At 36.0% G+C, this 21,518-nt stretch overlaps 1 non-coding gene and 1 pseudogene across 1 annotated transcript; both read left to right on the top strand.

Moving 5' to 3' along the window:
* The window catches only part of LOC110678155, a 135,343-nt pseudogene that overhangs the window by 9,406 nt on the left and 104,419 nt on the right, over nucleotides 1-21,518 (top strand).
* Nucleotides 1,763-1,835, top strand: Trnar-ucg. Its single transcript has one exon. It is a non-coding gene; the product is annotated as a tRNA-Arg (tRNA).

Genomic DNA, 21,518 nt, shown 5'->3' with positions numbered 1-21,518 from the left:
ATTCCTCCAAAAACTCTTTGAGAAGAAAGTATTTAGATATTTTTTTCAAATACTCTAAAACAAACCTTTGTGGATTCCCTCGGAAGAAATTTTGAAGAAATTCTTTGAATATCTCCTAGAGTGATAACTGAAAAAATCGATTGAAGGATCAGTTAAAATGTATCTGGAGGAAATTTTAATATAGTTTTGCAGAAGAAATCAAATAGATACGTAAGGAAATTACTGGAGCTCTTAAGGGTTTTCTGGAGCAAATTCTGGAGATTTTTTTAAAGCATCCTTTGAAAAATCACTGGAAGAATCAGAAGAGAAATCTCTAGAAGAAATTTTGGAGAGATCTCTGAAGGAGGCCTCGAAATTATTCGAATTAAAATCATTATGAAAATTCCTGAAGCTTTTCCTCAGGGAATCCCGTTACAGTCTTTGAAGGCTTCTTTGGAGCCTGTAAAATTTTGCATTAGGAGCCAAGCAAGCCGAGTAAATATAACAGAGACTTAAGATACCATTTTGAATAAAATAGATTAGAGCCTCCATTAGAAAAAAAAGACTTTCATCAAATAGAAAGCAAGTCTCTAAAAAGAAACCTTCTACCTATCCTGTCTTTAAGATCATTCATTGGATCAACTTTTGTTATCGTTCGTATTAAAAAAAATATGAATATCCTTTACATTTTTGTCCAAAAGAATATACTTTTCGACAAAAATACATAGACCAAACTGCTTGCCTTTATAACCACTAAGTTTGTTCTAATATCTTCATCTATTTCTAGATAACAAATAGATGAACAGCAAGAAATCTATGAATTTGTGTATTTTTTTTTTCTTTGCACCAAAGTGATTCGCAAAAATTTTCAGGATAAACTGAAGATGCTTGAAAAATGTTTCATCGCGCAGAAACTCCATCAAGTATTTCTTTGGAATTTCTTGACAATTCTGCAAAATATATCTTATAAAAAATCGTCATAACCTGCTCTAAGTATTTTTTTAATGATTGCCATAAAATATCAGTAGCAATTTTATTAAATCAATTTTCAGGAATTAATTGTTTTGGCAATTTGTGTTAGAACATATAAAGGGTTAGTCGTATTTTTTTTTCAGAAACCATTCCTAGATTCATTTAGAAATGCTATAGAGGATTGTTCCATTACCTAACAGTCAAAGAATTTTCAGTTAGTTTCCCTGAGTTCAAAGATATTCTCAATCGTTCTTCTCACGATCCAGAACATTTAGGGATGATGCACAAACCATGTCACGCATGACTAGGCGTCAGAACAGCATTATCGTGTCTTATATATTTTATAAAATTTTTCTTATTATTTTGATCTAGTATATGAAACAGATGATAAATAGTTTAATTTATTTTTCAAGCTTTCTGGTGATCTTGTTCTTTTTTTTTGTAGAATCGTGGGTAGGACAATCCTTTGAATGTCCTACCCAGGCGTTTTTGTGCGTAGTACATGTCCTACCTGTCCTACCCACTTCCCGCGCCACTGTATGTAGTGCTAATGGGTGTGGAACCTTTAATAAACTTTGTGAGACTCCATGAGAATTGCTATAAAAAATTAACAGAGAAATTATTGGAAGAACTGCAGGAGTAGTCCTTGGATGAATTGCCGGAGAAAACTCTAGAAAAAATCTAGAGGAACTTAAATCTATCATTAGCCACAGGTCGAATTTATTGAGGAATTCTTGGAACAGTTCTTCAAAGATTTCTTCGAAATTTTGTTTTCTTTTGCTTGCAAAATTAGTATTACTCTAGCACAAGTGGCCGTGTGGCCTAATGGAGAAGGCGTCGGACTTCGGATCCGAAGATTGCAGGTTCGAGTCCTGTCACGGTCGACTAACTTTTTTGACAGATTCCAATGTTTTGTCTTACCCACCTTCTTATTTTCCGATGCCTTTGTGTGTGCAAAGAAAGCTTAGGTGTGAACTGGGTACGAGAACAGTAAACTGAAGAAACCAGTCCGTGATTCCAACTTCCAGTAAGGCTTTCCAGAGCAAAAAAAAACCGCAATGAGCAGTTAGTTACCTTGGTTACCTTAGCCTTCTGTGGCCGCAGTACATCATTCTGGCCTGGGAAACCTGTCAGCATAATATCCCGTGTATTTTAACCACTTGCATATTAGCGTAATAATTTCCCAACTGGAGCCGAGCAATGAGCAGCTGCACGTCACATGGTAACCAACAAACCACCACCTAGCGGAGCGTGGTCGAAAAAAAAGTTCTTCTTGCGTGATTTACCATTTATGAGTTATTGCTTTACGCTATAGGGCGAGCGAAAGAGACACACTGCCAACTGGTGTCCATGTTCTAGCTGTGCTGGTTGCATGAAAGCTACAGTAGAGGACAATACATTTGTAAGTTTTTCGATTTTCTAGACCAAATGGTCAATTTTTTGTAGACTAGACTTCTGTCATTTAAGAACAGATTTGAACGAAATTTTCATAATACGTGAAGCATAACTTGAATTTTAAATCAGTATTTAAATAAAAATTAGACTCATGAGCTCGAATCAATAATTTATATCATATAATTTATTAGGATTAAAGTGATATCTTTGACGAACAATTTCAAAAGATCAATATTAAAATAAGAAAGACCTACACAAAAAGCGTCTTCAGCAAATTGGTTCATCTTGACTAAATCTATATCTGAGTTATGTCAATTATTGAAATTTGTCAAAAAATCACTACAGTCTAACAGTTTCGCTTTTGATCTCATGAGAGATAAAAAAAAACGTGAAAAAATATATGTTGAACTTGAAGTTATGCCTTAAGTACTGGGAAAATTTCATTCAAATCGGCGCATTAAGAACTCAGATCTAACCCTCCAAAGGTGACCATTTTGTAAGGAAAATCGAAAAAGTTGCAAATATATCATCCACTTCTGTATGTGTGACGACTGTTCTAAGGACTTCGCCACATGACAAAAAATAAATGATTCGTAACCCGTTCGTTCGCCCAGCTAAGTTTAAATTCTCTGCAGGGCAGGGCAAAAGAAGGCTTTTTCGCGTTTTGTTTTCCCGAGATTACATTTCGCCGGACGTGTTGTTCTCTTTTGTCCGGAGAAACGCGTGCCAGAAATTGAGCAGTATTATTATCTTTTCGTTGTTATTGTTGCTGGAAGCAGCAATGCCAGATCTACGGACATTTTCGCAGATCTACGGAGTTGAAGACATTTTATAGATATACGGATTCCGTATGCAAAATCAATGGAAATGAATTAATTGCCAAATATTTGATTCCAATAGAATATCGAAACTTCAGGTCAAGACCCAATAATAGTTATCTAAATCTTGTGCAAAAACTAAATTAAAATCGGGGAATCTACCGTTTTTTGCGAATTATATAAATTGTAAGTGTGCTTAGTCGAGCTCACAAGATTCAATAAAATCAGCCTTGGAAAAATATGGTCTTATAGTCTGCTTCAGGTCGAAGCAATATGTACCAGAATTCAAAATTTTTTCACCGAGTCCCAAATATTAACATATAAATTCGAGGTACGATTTTCTTACACTTGTCTATCTGACATTGGTGATTATAGATGATTCTAGAAGAATACCTCCTTGAAAAGCTTTTCCTAAACAAGCTATGAAGGATATTTAGGTTTCTTGTGAAGTTCTAACAGGCTGTTTGAGAAGAAAGGTAAGGTAATAAAACATTTGAGTAGATAAAAATGCTAGTATGTAAGGCGAGAAATCCGGGAAATACAGAAATTTTAGTGGTTTAGGGTAACATATAGATTTTCGGAATATACTGCGGAAGAGAGCTAAGTGTGTTGAAAAGAATGCTAATCATAAGATTGGAAAGGTGCATGGGGTTTCACATAGAACAATAGAAAATTAAAAACTATACATTACGATTTTTGCATCATCCTAGAGATGTAAAAAAATCCAGAAATTCTTTAAAAAATCTGTAAAAGTTCATCCACAGATAAATTCAGGATAGATTAACAGAACTTCTTCCTAGAAGTTATCCAATGATTTTTTTTTTAGTAAATTCAACCAAAATTACTCAGGTATTTTATTATAAGTTACTCATATGGCTCCTCTTGGTATTCACAGATAAAAGTAATGGAATTTTAAGTTTATGGTTATGCACATATTTGCTGCATCAAAACAAAGGCAAATTTCAATTGCGAGTCCTATATAAACTCTTTCGGTTATTTCTGCAAAAAGAGATAATTTGACAAACTTAAATAAAAATACAAATATATTCCAAGTGCTAATCCCGAAAAAAAAAATTCAACATTCCATAAAATATTCTCACTTGAAAATTGAATTATCAATGAACTTTCTTCTAAAGCTTATGAAAATAATCAATATTTCTGAACACTTCCTAGCAAGCTTCTAGGACTACAAAAATTCTCAAAGAAAAGAGATTTAGAAATAATCATTCGTCTATGGTTCCAAAAATTGAAAATTAAATTTTCCTAGAATTTCTCTAGGAAGTCTTTCAACAAATTCTCAAGAAATCTCTCTTTGAAACCCACTTAATATTTCTCCAGAAATTCATTCAATTATTACATTAAAAACTATTTGGAGACGGCTTACTGAGTTCGGATCAGACATTCTACAAGAAATTTTGTCAGGAATTTCTCTCAGAATACCCTTAGACATCTACTTAGCTAGGAATCAAACCTCTTGCAAGCATCCCAGGAATCTGGAATGCTACAGAAATTTGTTTCAGATGCTCTCAAAAATTCTTCCGTAACAAAACAGAGTTTTACTAAGGCTCAAGAATCCATTTTTCAATCTTCAGCATTTAGAAAATTTGTTAAAAAATGATGGTTATTTTCCTCCCAAAAAGAGAAAAGCTCCTTCATAACCAACTAAGCATTGTTCAATCAAATGCAGTAGAAATTTAATTCTTCGCCGATTCTTTTAAACTTTTAGATATATTTACATATTTGATAATTATTATGGGTTAATGCTATGAAATTTTCTTTCAGAATCTCTTCGAGAATTTCTCCATGGAGATTTTTTTCAGACATTCCATATTCCATTCTATTCTAGACGCTAGCACAACCAATGCTGGAAAGCATCCTGAATATTCTGGAATTTCTTCCAGTATTTACTTGTCATATTTACAGCAAATCGATAACATGATACAAATATTAAAATGGCCAGGCAAACTGTGCAGACTTTGTATTGAACATAGCATAGAAATTGGAGGCGATCAATTACGTCATGATTAATATGGTAGAAGAAAATATCTAAATTGTATGAGGGAAGAAACGGGGACAACCGATAAATAAAATCGTTGGGAGTGACTTTGCTAAGCATGTTAGGACGAACCCCATCGTATTGAACTTTCCCATTCCTAAGATAAAACATAGGTATTTCTGGCTTATGCCCTGGCTCTAGAGCCCTGGCTTAAGCGCCATTACTCGCTCTCTGAAATGAAAAGAAAATACAGTCGACTCTCCATAACTCGATATTCAAGGGACCATCGACTTGTAGAATTATCGAGTTATAGAACATACCGATAGCAACAATTTTGAAATCAAATATCTATATTTCTTATACTTTTATGATCACTTCTTCAAGCAGAAAATATAATTTTGCTGATAGCATTTTGAAAGAATAGGGAGACTTACGGCTTCGGCACCATTCGACTATTATCGGCAACCAAATTTCAAACGCCAAATTCACAGTATTATTCTATAAAAACACGTCAATGAAAACATTCAGATGATTCTTTGTTCTGTCCGCTTCCCACTGAACAAACAATACCGCCAGAGATGTTATCAATTCAAATGAAGACGCCTCAAAATACGACTGATTTGGAGCTGCCGAAGTGATTCACCAGCAGTTTTTATGAGAAAGTTGCCGAACCGAATGAGGCTACCGACAATAGTCACACTGACAAGAGATGTTCGCAGCGTTGTAAAAACGTTTCCAAAATCATTTTGACAAGTCTGTCGGTGTGAATCGATAGAGGATTGAGCAACGCATAAATGTAAACAGACAAACACGGAATTTATCTACTGATGTCCGAGAATATTACAAAAGAAGCGTGGCATCGACTTAGACCGCTGAGACTACGTAACCCAAGTAACCATAAGCACTAATAATAAGCCCTTAATCAGCATCATAGATGCGTACATGCATTATAATAGCACCACAAATGCTTACACACCTTATAACAGCACTTCCGCTGCATAGAAACCCTATTACATCATCATTAATGCTTCTAAGCCTGATGCATACAGGCATTAAATAAGCACTATATTGGCTTTATATTCGAATACAGGGCATGTTTAAATGCCATCCAGTGTTTTGACAGATATACCACGTGCTTTGTGTTTGCATATAGTGGTAAAAGGGAGTCAAACATAAATCTTCTCACTACTACAATTGTAGGTTTTATGACGGGGAAAAGTGATGGTTTGAATTGGTCACTTTTCTTTCCATTACTATTCATCTTATTTGGCCGTAGGAGCAAAGGAGCAGGACAACAACTCAACAATACGGTTGCCGCAGGTTCGAGACGCAAAATGAGGAATTTCATCATCTTAAAACGAGTATCAAAATGTGGCAATTGCAAGTCCTCAAAAGGATGAAAACTACCAAAACGAATATGTCTGATACGGAGTACTTCTGTATCATTTTATTACATTTTTTGCATACTATTAGAGGTTTCCGTTTTTATTCATTCATTTATTTACCTCGTGTACCAGTTGCTTGGCCGCATACGTGAAAGCTCTCTGGCTGCGTACGCGAAAGCACAAAATATTCGCCCTAAAAACCTGGCGAAAACAACTGACGTTTCTCACGTGGTCTTATATCAGCATTAGTGGTGCAGAGTAGCACGGTTATATCTTGGCACTGTAATGGCACGCTATTTCGCCTTTTCTGGCATTATAATAGCATTATATACGTATATAAAACTGACATGCATCAAATGATTACCCTATATATTTATTTATTTATTTATTTATTTATTTATTATATGCGCATATAATGCTGTTACCGTGCCGCATTATCGTGCTCACTGGTTACTTGGGAAGTTCCCCTATCTTTGGGCACTTTTTTTCAAAATATTAAAAAAAATCCCTTATTTTTACTAAAAACTTATTTTTACTAAAAAACCCACAGGAAGAATAGGTATTCATGCATGGCCAAAAACCAAATTAAGGCTGAGCAAATAGCAAAAGTGATGCTGTCTAGGAAAAAGTGCCACTGTGAAATACTTATCCACGGTTATATCCATGCACAAATTTGTCATGAAATGTTTACAGCAAGTTTTTTTTTTAAATAATCAGATGAAATTCTTTCTGATGCTCAACTAGCGTTGGGCAAATTTGACCAGAACATCGATGTTACTGAATCGATTCAAATTCAATATGTCGAATCGATTCACCGATTAAATAGAATCATTTGAATCGATGTTTTTGAATCGATTCGAATGTCAAGCTCATATGAAAATTTGACAAAAACAAGATTACAAATTAAGACCAAATGAAACTGTATATGATTGTTGAATTCCTGCGATTGAATAACGTTTGAAATTAAAAATTATTTATTAGATACTTCAAGGCTGATTTGAAACTATGTTGACGCATTAAAAATTGTCATCAATTAGATAATTTTGAATCGAAACAAAAAATCGAATGAAGAAAATCGATTCACTCGATTTTGAGTGCTCCTAACATCGATTCAAAAAATCGATTAATCGTAACAAAAAAATCGATTTTTGGAACATCGATTTAAAATCGCCCTTCGCTATGCTCAACGAAATGTATTGTGAACAAATTTTGAAAGAAATTCTGGTGAAATGCATACATGACTCTTCTGGAAATCCTTGTAGAAACCCTGGAGGATGTTTTCTTCTTGTATTTGGCGATACGTCCCACTCGGAAAAAGCCTGCTTCTCAGCTTTATGTTCTTATGAGCACTTTCACAGTTATTTACTGCGAGTTTTACGTTTTTTTTTAGTTTTAAAACATAAATAATAATAATAAAAAAATAAAACAAAAAATGATTTTTGCTTTTATAGCTTTGAATAAAAATATTTTGTTTGCGTTCGTAAAATGCAGCGATCCATGTAGCGTAAGCATATGTGGATTGCGTTTGCCATAACGAATTGGTGAAAGCTTCGCAAAACGCCATGTACACATTTTGGCGGACTACAGGCGTAATTCAGATTTGTCGCCATACCTACCACACGCCATGCAAAAGCAGTTGGCGCGATTTTTTATAATAGTTGCTTTTTGTTTGAATAGTTGGATAGTCAGAATTGGCAGTTTCTTGGCGCAAGAATTTCTTCGACTCGATCATTTCGCTACGAAGTTTGCTGGAAAGCAGAAGTGCGCGAGTCGATTATTCTGATACGTTTAGTTGAATCGAAGTTAAAGTTTAAGTTGAATTTCGGTGTGAAGTTAGTTTGAGATTAAAAGGTAAAAGTTAGTGAGTGAATTTTTGGTGATAAGTTAAGTTAAACGTTTTGTGTGTTTCTTCCATCTTTAGAGGATCGAGATCCATAAATTATTCGCGTTTTTGCACAAAAAGTTTTATTCAGTTTATTTACACGGAAAAAGGTAATTATATTTAATTAATTGCATGAAAACTTAAAACTAATGTGATTTCGCGTTGGACATGAAGCGCCCTGCGCTTTTTCCGCACGGCTGGATTTCTATCCGTTGGTATTCGGCACCCGTTACCGCCGAATCGTGAATTTGGTCCGTTCATCGAGAATTTGGTAATCCGTTCACCGTCCAAACCCGTGTGCAGTGCAAAAGGCCCGCCTTGAAAGGTAGTTAAACGAAGGCGTGAGTGAAGTCGCTAAAGTTCTCTGTAGCGAATTTTCTCCTTCGGACGCCAATTACCGAAGGTAAAGGTCCCATCACGTTACACCTTGTGGACCATTTCGTCGAGAGGTCGGTTCGTCGAAGCGTGACGTCAATTACACGCCGCGAACCTCGATCCTAACCCAAAGATAGGGCTGCATTACTCCCCGCTCGGATTAGCGGACAAGTACGCGAAGCCGGGTCGCTGGGTACGTGCTTCTCTATTGGAAGAAGCGGATCGTCCCGGGTACAGGGTGTCCGCAAATTATCCGAACAGCAAAATATTGGAAAGGTGATCTCGCATTGAAAACAATAAAAAATCAATGTCCATGTGCCTTTTATAATACATCTATATGTTAACACAAAATACACTTCGTGGGCTTCGTGGCCATGTGGTTAGCGGCGTCAGTCGTTTAGGCGTATTGTGCCACGAAGCGTGGGTTCGATTCCCACTCCAGTCGGTGGAAACTTTTCGTCAAACGAAAAATTCATCACTGGTCTACTGGGTGTTCCGTGCTGTCCCTTGCCTAATGTTCGTGATTGTTCAGTCTGTGCAGCCTCTGGCTGAAGACGGTGTAAATTGTCTTAAAAAAAAAAAAAAAAAAAAAAAATCGAAATGATTGCTTGTTACTGAGATAGTCAAATTTAAAATTTTCGGAGCCGTTTTTCCTGAGGGCCGCTAGTCATACTGCTGATATCTTATCCCTAAAACCTAAAATAGATGAATCAAAACGTCCTATTATTATTTGAAGTAATCTACAGGTTAGTGGCTTCAAGTTAGACTGGAAATAGAAAATTGTACGGTTCAAATCCAGTGAGTACTATGGACATTTCTCTACCGTCATAAAGCTCGGAAAACAGCTCCCTTTAAGACACCTCAATACATTTGGGTTGAATTTGCAATTATTTGAAATCGAAAATGTGTCAAACTTATTTCTTAGGAATATAATAAGCCAATGTTTAAAACCATGCAAGAATATTGAATTTATTATGCTTGATTGTATAGAGCCATGTCTTTAAAGTTTGTACGGATAATTTGCGGACACCCTGTATAAAGCGGTGCAATCGCCGTTTCACAAGTCGATGGCCGCCATCTCGTTACCGCCATCGCCGAGTTCGATCGTCGCCATCCCATCGAGTCTGCGGAGTCGACATTTCGTTTCCCGTCATCGAGCCAGCATCGAGTCAACGCCAAAATCCTGCGCAGGTACGTGAAGAGCTTATTTTACATGGCCATGTTTGCTCTTTTTCCATTCCGCACGGTTTTCCTTTGTCCAACCCGAATGAATGGTGAATTCGATTCCTAAAATAAAAGTTTTTGAAGAAAGATTAGTTACTTTTTCCGTTACGTTGAACTATGCTTAAATAAAACTACTCGCTAACTTACATTACGTTTCGTTTCGTTTATTAGCTCTTTTGAGTAAGCATCCTCTTCTGAATTCCCTAAAACTTTAAGGCTGTGGAGGAGCAAAAGTCATTCTTGCGTTTGATTTTCTAGTGTTGTTTAGCAAGAACAGTTCAAAACTCTCCCAGAGAGAAAAAGTCTCTAAACGTCGGGCAAATCTGAACACGACTGGTGGTCTCTCATTGAGAGTGGCGCTTAAGCCACCGAGTTTGCTAATAATCTCTTGTAAAGTTTTACGAACGGTTACAGTGCTTTTTTAGAAGACAAGAAAATTTCCTGTCCAAGAAGATTATCGATCGATTATGGTCTCTTTGAAATGCTTTAAAACGATCAAAAAGAATTTATTCTATGAACATTTGTCATGGTTGCTGCTCATTTACCAAAAGCTTACCAATAACAATTTTACGTGTCTCAAGGACCAAATCAAGCGTGTGCTAGAATAAGGGCGTAAGTCGCATGATCGATTTCTCTTCATCGATCCTCTCTTCTGTGAATGAAAGTGACAAGATGCAAGTTTGCCAGAATTTTTTCACTTCAAACCGCTAGGCTGCGATGCAATCTTGCGTTCTAAGGTGAAAAAGCGCTGACAAACTTGCATCTTGTCACTTTTATTCACAGAAGAGAGGATCGATGAAGAGAAATCGATCATGCGACTTACGCCCTTATTCTAGCACACGCTTGAAATTTGGATTTGCCAGGGGGGGTATACGCAACGAGGTGCGCCTACCGTTCATGTTCTGTGGATGTGTTCGTGTGGCTCACAACGCGGCTAGACATTTGCATTTGCTGCCTGGCTTGGCCCGCGTTTGCGACCTGTGCTGTTTGGGTCGGCCCTCATGAGAGATGATTGTTAGACAAGCTTTGTTTGTAGTTGACAGCCGTACACCCACCCTGGGATTTGTAGAATCTGATGTCGCATTCAGAAATATCCAAGCAAGTCACAATCTACAGGTCGCCGAAATTGTATTAGATACTGATTAAATCGGATTTTTCTACATGTCTACAGTCTTCATGTAAAATTCTTCGTTTCTTTTAAAGATATCTATGAAGAACAGCCGATGTTAAAAAAAGGAATAATCTTCGATACACGTGTCCACATCTATATTAAATCACTTTATAAAAACCCCAGAAGAACATCCACCATATTTAAGGTAAATAACCACTCCAAAGCATAACTCAGAACAATAATTACCGACGTTCAGAAAACAGAATCTTTTTATTGGAAAATTGGATACAACCTACAATATAATGAGCAATTCTCGCTGAAACCAGGCCGCCATCGGCACCCATCGTTAGAATTCCAATTTTATGCCACTGATCGCTAGTTTTCGATAAAACTTAAGGGTGGTCCTTTCTGTTTTCTCAAATTGGTGGACCCCTCGTACGCCAGCAAGCTGAACAGTTTGTGAAAAAGCCCATTTTTTGATAAATTTTGGGTACTTCTTCACGTGATATGCCTCATATTTCGCTTGGAACGCATAGCAAACTTAGTGGAATCGTATAGAGAAAGGATATAGCTTTCATTTAAAGTTAAAAAAAATTTGGCGGCCATTTTGAATTTGGCCGCCATCTTGAATTTTGTTAGAAATCCGCTTTTTCACCATTAGCGCACCGCTCGTTTTGAATTCTAAGATCACCATCAGAAAGTTGAGGAAAAATTACGTAAGATAGGCTACAAAAACTAGGTGAGCAAAGGTATTCACCCTATGATATGAATGATTTTCTAAATCATGTTTTACGATTTTAACGTATATGGCGAGTGCAAACGGTGCAAACATCATTTTTTGCACAACAAAGAAACAAGTTTTCAATCGTTGGTTATTTGAGTCTTATTTGAAGAATAGGAGTATTATTTTGAGTGAAAAAATCTGGCGGCCATCTTGGATTTTGACGCCATCTTGGTTTTAAGTAGTAGAATGAGTTTTCACCTTGTTAGCACTCAACATGTTGACTTCAATTCTACCGTTACACTTTATCTTCTTCTTGTTCTTCTTTTTCCTGACGTTACGTCCCTACTGGAACAGAGCCAGCCCCTCAGCTTAACTAGTTTTAAAACAAATTATCAAATAGGATTTTTTACGTTTATTTGCTACCTGAATGATTCTTCTGCATATCTTCGAGTTGAAAAATTGCATTATTTCTTTCATTTATTTGGTCTAAAACCATTGATAGAAATGAACAATTAGTCAGCTGCGATAAGATAAGAATGATAGAATCTGATTGTTTTTTTAACGAAGGTCTAATAAATCAACATGATGAGCACTGAGATGGTAAAATACACTGCGGAACACGATTTTGTCTCAAGCACCGAAATACCATTATTTATTTTATTAATGGTTGCTGAATCCATTGCCATTTACAGAAATATCATAGCACGTCTAGTTTTTGAGATATTGGTAGTTGAAAATGCTAAATTTGACTATATCAGCCAACTTGCATGCAAGTTTTCCAGCTTGTATGGCAATTTATTTGCTTAATTTGCCTTAGAACTCAAATTTCATGTGTATAACAATACTTATCATCAATGTTCATAATATTTCCGATGCTCAAAACTTATTTTTTGTTGGTTTAGAAAAGTATTGTATTTTGCCATATAAGAGAAACGAGAAATTTTGTATGAAGACTGGAAGCATGTTGAAAAAATCGATTTGACCTCAATTTAATCGTGCAATTTCGATCAAATTATATCTGAAATGAAAGTTTAAGTCCTATTTCGCATGCTTAGTAGATTAGATCATAATATTTTTTGATAAATAATTGTTTAAATTTTATGTGAACATCGATGAAACCAAGGTTTTATGCAACTTTGGCGACCTGTAGCTAAAAATTGTGACGTGCTGGAACATTTCTGAGAATGGCATCAGATTCAGCAACCCCAAATCTACTTGAGACACATAATTTGATTCTTGAGACACTCAAAAATGTCATTTTTGTTACGCTGTGATATCATTCAAGTGCTAAAAACCGAGATGGCATCGAAATGCAAGATGGCCGCCAGATTTTCCAACCTCAAAACAATACACCTGCGTTTCGGCGTTACGTCCACATTAGAACAAAACCTACTTCTCATTTTTCAATTTCGCTATTTTTAACATGCATGTTGGGCGGTACTAAAAACGATACTTTATGGCTCAGAAAATCAAGGTTTTTTTTTTGCTTCAAAATTTAAGATTTTCATTCTAAATTAATGCACTTTTGTCAATGTTTTGAGCATGAGCATGAGCATGAGCATTGATGACCGTACAATTCGTAGTTGTTACTCCGTGATTGACAAGAATCATCGAAATTGTACAGGGAACCAACAGATGTAGCTTGGGCGTAGCATACCATCTTCAATGTACATTTTAGAGGACTATAAAATTAGTAATGTCAATAACAGCGCCGGCCACGTCCTTACGGTCATCGGGGAAGGGAAGGAATGTTAGTGTGACATCCACTGTTACTAAAGACCGAGTATACCTCTGCATCTTCATGGTTGCCACGGGAAGGAGTTTTGTTAGTGGGAGGGCTTCAAAGCTACATGATCAGGATTCACCTTGGTAAGTGATGCGATTCATGTAACCTCTGTTTAAAAAGTTATCTATCAATACATCGACATCTTAAGTATCGAACTACTCAAAGGTTTGAATCTGGAAATTTTATAAAACATGAATAAGCGCTTATGTCAACACTTAAAGTGACGAACTATTCATAGTTTGTTCAACGAATTCATAAAAAATACATGTAATGATGCAAATGTGTTATTACAGCGGGGATTCGCTGGTTGGAATACGACTGCCTTCCAGCTAGCGAATCCGACTCGTTAGTTGGAACGACTGACAGCTGGTGAAAATGCTGCAGACTCACGCATCGGGAGAGCAAAACGTCACGATTCACACATATACATACACATTTGTTCTATATATGGAGACTTCAATGCGACGGTGCTCAGACGTCAAAGTCAGTTTGACATCTACTCTTGACATTGGAGTGCTTTTTAGTTGGAATATTTGCCAACCAGTGAACATCCATCCATCGAGTCATTCCATGTAGCGGACCCCCAACGAGCGAATCCCCACTGTACAAGCATGAAACGAGCTCACCAATTGGAATTCATCCTCGACAGTTACAATCGCAGCGTCAACACGTATAAGCAGGAATATAAAATAACTCCGATGACGCGCGAATGAAGTGCTAACTGAAAAACAAAAACACTCCGAGCGCGCAAAAAATGAATCGGACAGCTTGAGTCTTCGCAAAGCACTGGGCAAACAAACGAAACCAGCGAAAAACACTCCGAGCGCACGAAAATGAATCGGACTGCTTGGGTCTTCACAAATCACTGGGCAAACGAACGAAGCCACCGAAAACACACTCCGAGCGCGCGAAAATGAATCGGACTGCTTCGGTCTTCGCAAAGCACTCATTATTATAGAGAGGCTTTTAGACAGCCAAACTAAATTATCATCCAACGTTGCTTCAACTTTGGTTCTACTTGCTATTAAAATGTCATGAAAGCGAGGAACTAAAGCGCTGCTAAGAATATATGCAACATTTGATCATCACTTTATATAACTTACACTTTTGTACAACTACCACGGCTGCTATAAAGCTTTAGTTAAGCAGGGAAGTTTATTTATCACCTACAATTGTTTCTTGGGTTGCTGGCGTAGCTCTTCTTGTTTTGAATGCATCTTGAAAACTTTTAATTTACTTTTGTCAATGTTTTACATTAAAACTACTGATATTAACACAAGACTTACTCATGTTCCGACGCGCCATCTTCATTCAATGAACAACAATGCATATGGTTAAAAAATGTTTGTTAAATACAATAAATGGTTTTAAACGGTTTTCATTTATTGAATTTATTTATTCATTATTACTGAATTCAAAGATATGTCGAAGATTTATTCTGTTGTCAAAAATCGCATTATAAAAGAAAATTCCTGTTTAATAATCTGGATTTATAACTAATAAAGCTGAGTATCAGGCTCGGTTCCAGTAAGGACGTAACGCCAAGAAAATGAAGAATAATAAGAAGAAGAGTATACGTAACATTTTTTATTGGTAGCCTCTAAATTCGACGCCGCCAGATTTTTTTCACTCAAAATAATATTCTTATTCTTTACTCGACTCGAATAAAACACCAAAGGTTGAAAACTTGTTTCTTTGTTGTACAAACCCAAGTAACAATTTCAATGCTCTTTGATCTTAGGTGTTATTTATTGAGGTTTTATTAGTGATGCATTAAATCCCAACAGATTTAATAATGGATGTGGAAGTGCTAAACGATCTTTACAGTAAAAACCACTTTAAATTACTTTGTAGATACCTATAAGTGCTTCTGTTAAAACTTTTTTGCTAGCTAAATTTGATGGTAATAAATTGTGTGTTGAAGGAGCTGTATAGTGTCCATTAAAACCTATACCTAAAACCTCAGCTTGTTTGTTTTAGAAAGATATCTATAAAACTCCTAAGACTGCACTAAGTCATGTTAAAGTCTTCTTTAAACTAAAATGTCTGATGCATGTTATGGTCTGCGTGTGGTCATCATTATCATTATGTCGATAATAATAATCATGTAAAGAATCATAAAACACGAAAATAAAACGGCATAACAATAAACATTCTGCTCGTAGAATTATCTGACTACCGTGTGTAGTATGTTTTTCTCATGCTTTCCTGAACTTCCCGTTCTCGTGGGAAATTTATGCTGCACATAACAGCTGAGCTACTCGAAAGAAGCTTTCATTTTCAGCCACTTATCACTTACCGTTTTCTGCGTCAGAAAAGATCAACCACGGGCTTCATCGCAACAATTCATGCCAGTAAAAACGTAATTAGATGCAGAGCGGAACGAATAAACTAAATTAAACTACATAACAAAATAAAATCTTCCGCAATATTTACCTTTTTGACAGCACTAGCTTTCCTGAGTGCATTAAGTTTAAGCCAAGGCTCCCAAAAAACCTATTTGTCTTACTGCAGAAAAAATAATCTGATTTAACCCTCTAATACCCAAATTTTTGTTTTCGATCTAAATATTATTTTTCGTTATCTAAAATCATTCTAAACACGGTTTGGGCAATGATTTATTTTTCTTCGCAAATTTATGAATTTCGGTTTTTGATTGTTATTATTTTTATTTTTTAACATCCCTATCCTTTTAATTTTTTTCTTGAAGCCTCTTCTGGATACTGATTTTTGACAATAATAAAAAATTGAGTTTTTTCTACACTTTTAAAAATATGATTTTTTAAATTTTTTTTTGAACACTTTTTATTTTCCGGAAAAACAGATTTGAACTCATTTCAATACCATCAGGCTCTTCTTCTGTGATAGGTTGATCGTAAAAAATATAAAATGTACGATTTTTTATAATACACGTTAAATGAATCCCAGGCATTTGTAGGTTATATAAGAATACAATATTTCAAACAATTTTTAATAATACAAATAAGTTTCAAAAATCATAAAAAACTTTTCTTATATGCATGTTATGAGTTAAGGTTTAAGCCAAAAATAAAATCATTTTAATTTCCGAGCTATGAAAAAATACACAAAATGCCAAAATGTACCCCGTCTAACGGCGGGGTTGGGTATTAGAGGGTTAAGAATATAATAGCTAGAGGAGGATTTTGTTCAAGGATTCTTAAGATCAAAACCTCTCATGAATGATTATATTGTACGGAATAATCACCAATTGATCTTAAACCATCTCAGACAAGACCAGCAAGATTTAACTGGATAGAATCCATTTTTATTGATGCCGTTTCGGGTTCATAATTACAATATGCGTGGGAAATTTCAATTCAAGATTGAGAAGAGCATGAAATGATTCTAAAAATATAATGGAATATAATATTAGACAGGCAATTATGATGTTGTAATTACGGTGCGTTGCCGTAAATCATTTTTTTTGTCATTCCACCAGTAAATTTTCTTTGGCATGAGTTTCACGCGATTGCAAGAAAATTTACTGCCACGCAAAAAAGATTATTTTCATTTGATATTATGAGTCGGCAGACTCAAATTTGATTGATAAACAACTAGTTGGCCGATGTTTGTTCGATCGTCAGCTCTTAACATCAGTTTTATTCCGTGTTTAAGGATAGCGCAAAAGATTTAGTACCGCTAGTTGAGCTCAACAAGACTATACAATGGCTCTTATATATGTATGGGTAGATGTATTCATACAATACAAAACTAAGAAGTTTAGAAACGGTTTTAAGGTATAGTTTTAACAACCTCCTGTAGTGTGGGCCTCTTGGGGTTTAACGGAGTTTTATTAAAGTTTTATTAAGGTTGTTAAAACTAATAAGTTCTAAAATGAGTTTTAACGATATGGTGGTAACAACAGCTTGTAGTATGTGAAAAAACTAAAAATGTTACTTGGGAAAAAATGATGTTTGTATTGATTGTACTCGCCATATACGTTGCTCACCTAATTTCTGTAGCCTATCTTACGCAATTTTTTCTCAGCTTTCTGATGGTGATCTCAGAATTCAAAACTAGCGGTGCGCTAATGGTGAAAAAACGATTTTTATAATAAAATTCAAGATGGCGGCCAAATTCAAAATGGCCGCCAAAATTTTTTCAAGTTTTAATGAAAGCTATATCCTTTCTCTATATGATAGCACTAAGTTTGTTATGCGTTCCAAGCGAAATATGAGACATATCACGTGAAGAAATACCCTAGATTTATCAAAACATGGGCTTTTTCGCAAACTGTTCAACCAGCTGGCGTACGAGGGGTCCACCAATTTGAGAAAACAGAAAGGACCACCGTTAAGTTTTATCGAAAACTAGCGATCAGTGACATAAAATTGGAATTCTAACGATGGGTGCCGATGGCGGCCTGGTTTCAGCGAGAATTGCTCAATATCAAATACCGTTTTGATTCATATTACGGACACTTAAGGCCTCAGTGAAGTATAACCCAGCTTGGACAAAACAAAATAAATCATTCTGTATGATTTTCTAGCGTTATCTAGCGTCGGAAGCCCTTAACTTTTGGATGGTGGGTGAAGAATACGCGTCCACAACTTGAATAATTTTAAATAAATAAAAAAATGTGGCCTTTTTATGATTCTTATTCCGGACGCTCCCTCACTTTTGCCTCATATTCCGGACGCTTTGATTCGAATTACGTACAGCTCATGATAATCATTAATGGAACAGTCAAATCATCAATTGAAATCGTTCAACCACTTAAGAGACGTCTAAGGTAGTTGGGCTTTATAAATTTGCAATGATATTTATGGAAAAAAAACCTAATAAAACGAGCCTCGAAAATGAGAACGTTTGGACGGCGAAAATTGAAACATTTCGTGTGAAATGTTTCCCATACAAACGAGAGTGTCCGGAATTTGAAGCTGTCCGTAATATGAATTAAAACGGTAGTTCAGATGATATTTCAAAGGAACATCTGTCATTTAAAAGAAGGAAAAATCGCAGATGAGAAAGGAGAAGTTTGTTTTCAACGGTACGATTTAAAATAATGGTCTTTGTTAAAAGTGAAAATGTGTGGAATCCACACATCAAATTCAAAGCAGTTTAAAACATAAAACCAAACAATACCGTGTGTTTTTTTTAAGAATTGTGGTCTTGAAAATTGATTGTGATGTTTCATTATGTATTTACCTTAGAGTAAAACCCTGATGAAAATGTAGCTATCACTTTCATTGCATTTAATGGTTATATTTACACCATCGAAAGCCGGACAAAGTGCATAACTGGTAAACAATTTTTATCGTGTACTTTTTCAATTTTTGATAACATTCTGCGTTGCATTGTGGCGCTGTTCATGTCTTCAAAGACGTAAAGCAAAGTAAGTATAAGAATCTCTTCGATAGCTTATGCGTCTAGCCTTTAAATATTTATATTCACTTAAACTTCTATCAGACTGAGCATTTCACATTGTGTCCTTTCAACGTTTTGTCCATTAGACCTTTTGCTCATTCGAACTTCTGTGCATTTGACGTTCTGTTCATTCGACTTTCAGTCCATTTAACCTTATGTTCTACGACCTTCTATCATTCGACCTATTGTCCTACAACCATCCCAAGAGCATATTTTGTAGCATGAGTTTTTTAGTGACGTGTTGGTTAGAATTTGGATAGAATTTTAGGATTGGCCACCTGGTTTCAGATTTATTCCGGAATCAAAATGGGTGTTTCGAAATGGGCACTTTCGAAAAAGTGAATTTGCAATATGAAATCAGCTGATTTTTCACAATTATTAGCTCTATAGAGGCAGGGCAACCAGCATTCAAAGTTGATTTTATTGGGCTATAGTCCAATTAAATCGCAGTGCAACGAACGAAATTCGACTGATTGCTTATCAATTCAGCGCTTTTTTGACCTTCACAGCAATACAATTTATCTTATGTACACGGAAAAAAATCCGTTGCCGGATTCATGAACAAAAAGTCATGATTTCATAAAATTTTATGTTTCATAATATCATGACTAAAAGTCATGAAATCGTGACTATTATGCAAGAATTCGTATGCTCAGGGCGTTACACAAATCTAACTGTCACTTTCTTCACTTTAGTCAACGTGTCTCGTAGCGATCGGTGATCTATTCTAGTGAAATTATAAAAAAAAGTTTTGTTTTGAAAAAGTTTAAATTCTTCGGAACCTTGTCATCATATCGATGACATTCTTGGTGAAATTCTCGTGAGTTCCAACATTATTTCACGACACAATCAATGTACTTACTTAATCCTGATTTTTCAGAACCGGGCAATGTTTCACTTTGAGCGAAGGTTTTGCTTGACAAGCTCGTCGGCGATTTTAACTGTTCGTCCTATAACAGAGCAGGTCACAAAAGGCCTTCGGCAGCCGGATGATCCAGTTCCACTTTCCACATCCGCAGAGTTGTTAAGGAGTGTTCCATGACTCATGCAATCCACCAGCCCAGGGACCATTTACCAATTCAATTGATGCTCGAAACAACTTTTTGCGTACAAACCTAACCACCGAATGTTCGCGTTCCTGCTAAAGATGTCACACTCGTTAGGTTGATATTTGTGGAAGTTTTTCACGATTTATTACGAAACTATCGGCACAAAAGCAGTAAAAATTTTAATCTTTGTTTTATTTGTTTACCAATGGCAAATATAAACTGGGATCTAAATTGACGTAAAATGTTTCGTTTTCATGAACTGAGTTCATGATTCAGGGATCCTGCTTCATGATTTCATGACTCAACTTGCCACTTTTCAGCACCAAAATTGGAATCATAAATGACAGGCATCTGAATACATGAAAAGTGCTTATGTTCTCATGACCTGTGTTCATGATATCAGATCCTGCTTCATGATTTCATGACCGAAATTGCCACTTTTCGTATCAAAAATAGGAATCATAAATAACAGATGACTGAATCCATGAATTTTATTCATGGTTCCAGCATACATGCTTCATGATTTGAGAATTTTAATAGCCATTTTTCTTCGCTAAAATTTGAAAACGTAACGTACAGCCGGCGTTACGGTAAAATGCTTCATGATTTCATGACTTTTGGTCATAGTGATTTTCATAACATGAAAACACACTTTCCTCCCGAAATCATGACTCTTTCTCCTGTTTTAGAGTGCCGCATTTTTACCCGTGTATCGGAGTTTGAAAATTCTTCCAAAGTTATGTTCCGTAAGTGTCCGGACGTATTTATGTATATAAAAAGCACGTCATATTGAACGGGAAAGTCGGAAAGAATAACAGTGAACAGAACTGTTGTTTTGCACGGGACGTTTCACTAACCGGATTCTCTGAAACCCGGAAATCGGTTCCAAAGGGGCCAAATAGGTCTCAGGCGTTGCAGCTCACCCATAGAATGTAATGACTTTCAAAACCACGAAGTTTGATGTGTCACATGACAATGTTTACTGATTTTTAATAATTGACCCCGGAACCGAATCCTCGGAAAACCGGATACCGGTTCCAAAATGGCCAAATGGGTTCTGAACTGTGCAGATCAGTTATAGAATGCAATAATTTAAAAAATCATGAAGTTTGATGTGTCGCATGATAGTATTTACTCGCTTCCAAAAATAGCCCCGGAACCGGTTCCCAGGAACATCCAGAAATTGTGATCCATGGCATGCAGTGACCATGATGGCTTTGTAGTCCGTCCTCATCGTTATAGAGCTAACAATTGTGGAAAATCAGCTGATTTCATATTGCAAATTCACTTTTTCGAAAGTGGACATTTCGAAACACCCATTTTGATTCCGGAATAACTCAGGAACCAGGTGGATATAGAAGGATATCCGCTTCTTGTGTCAAAAATGTCGAAAAATAAAAAAGTTACAGCCCAAAACGTGTTTTGTTCAACACT

The sequence above is a fragment of the Aedes aegypti genome, chromosome 3, assembly GCF_002204515.2.
Source record: "Aedes aegypti strain LVP_AGWG chromosome 3, AaegL5.0 Primary Assembly, whole genome shotgun sequence".
NCBI lineage: Eukaryota > Metazoa > Arthropoda > Insecta > Diptera > Culicidae > Aedes > Aedes aegypti.
The sequence above is the reverse complement of the archived record's forward strand: the minus strand, read 5'-3'. Positions and strand labels throughout refer to the sequence as shown.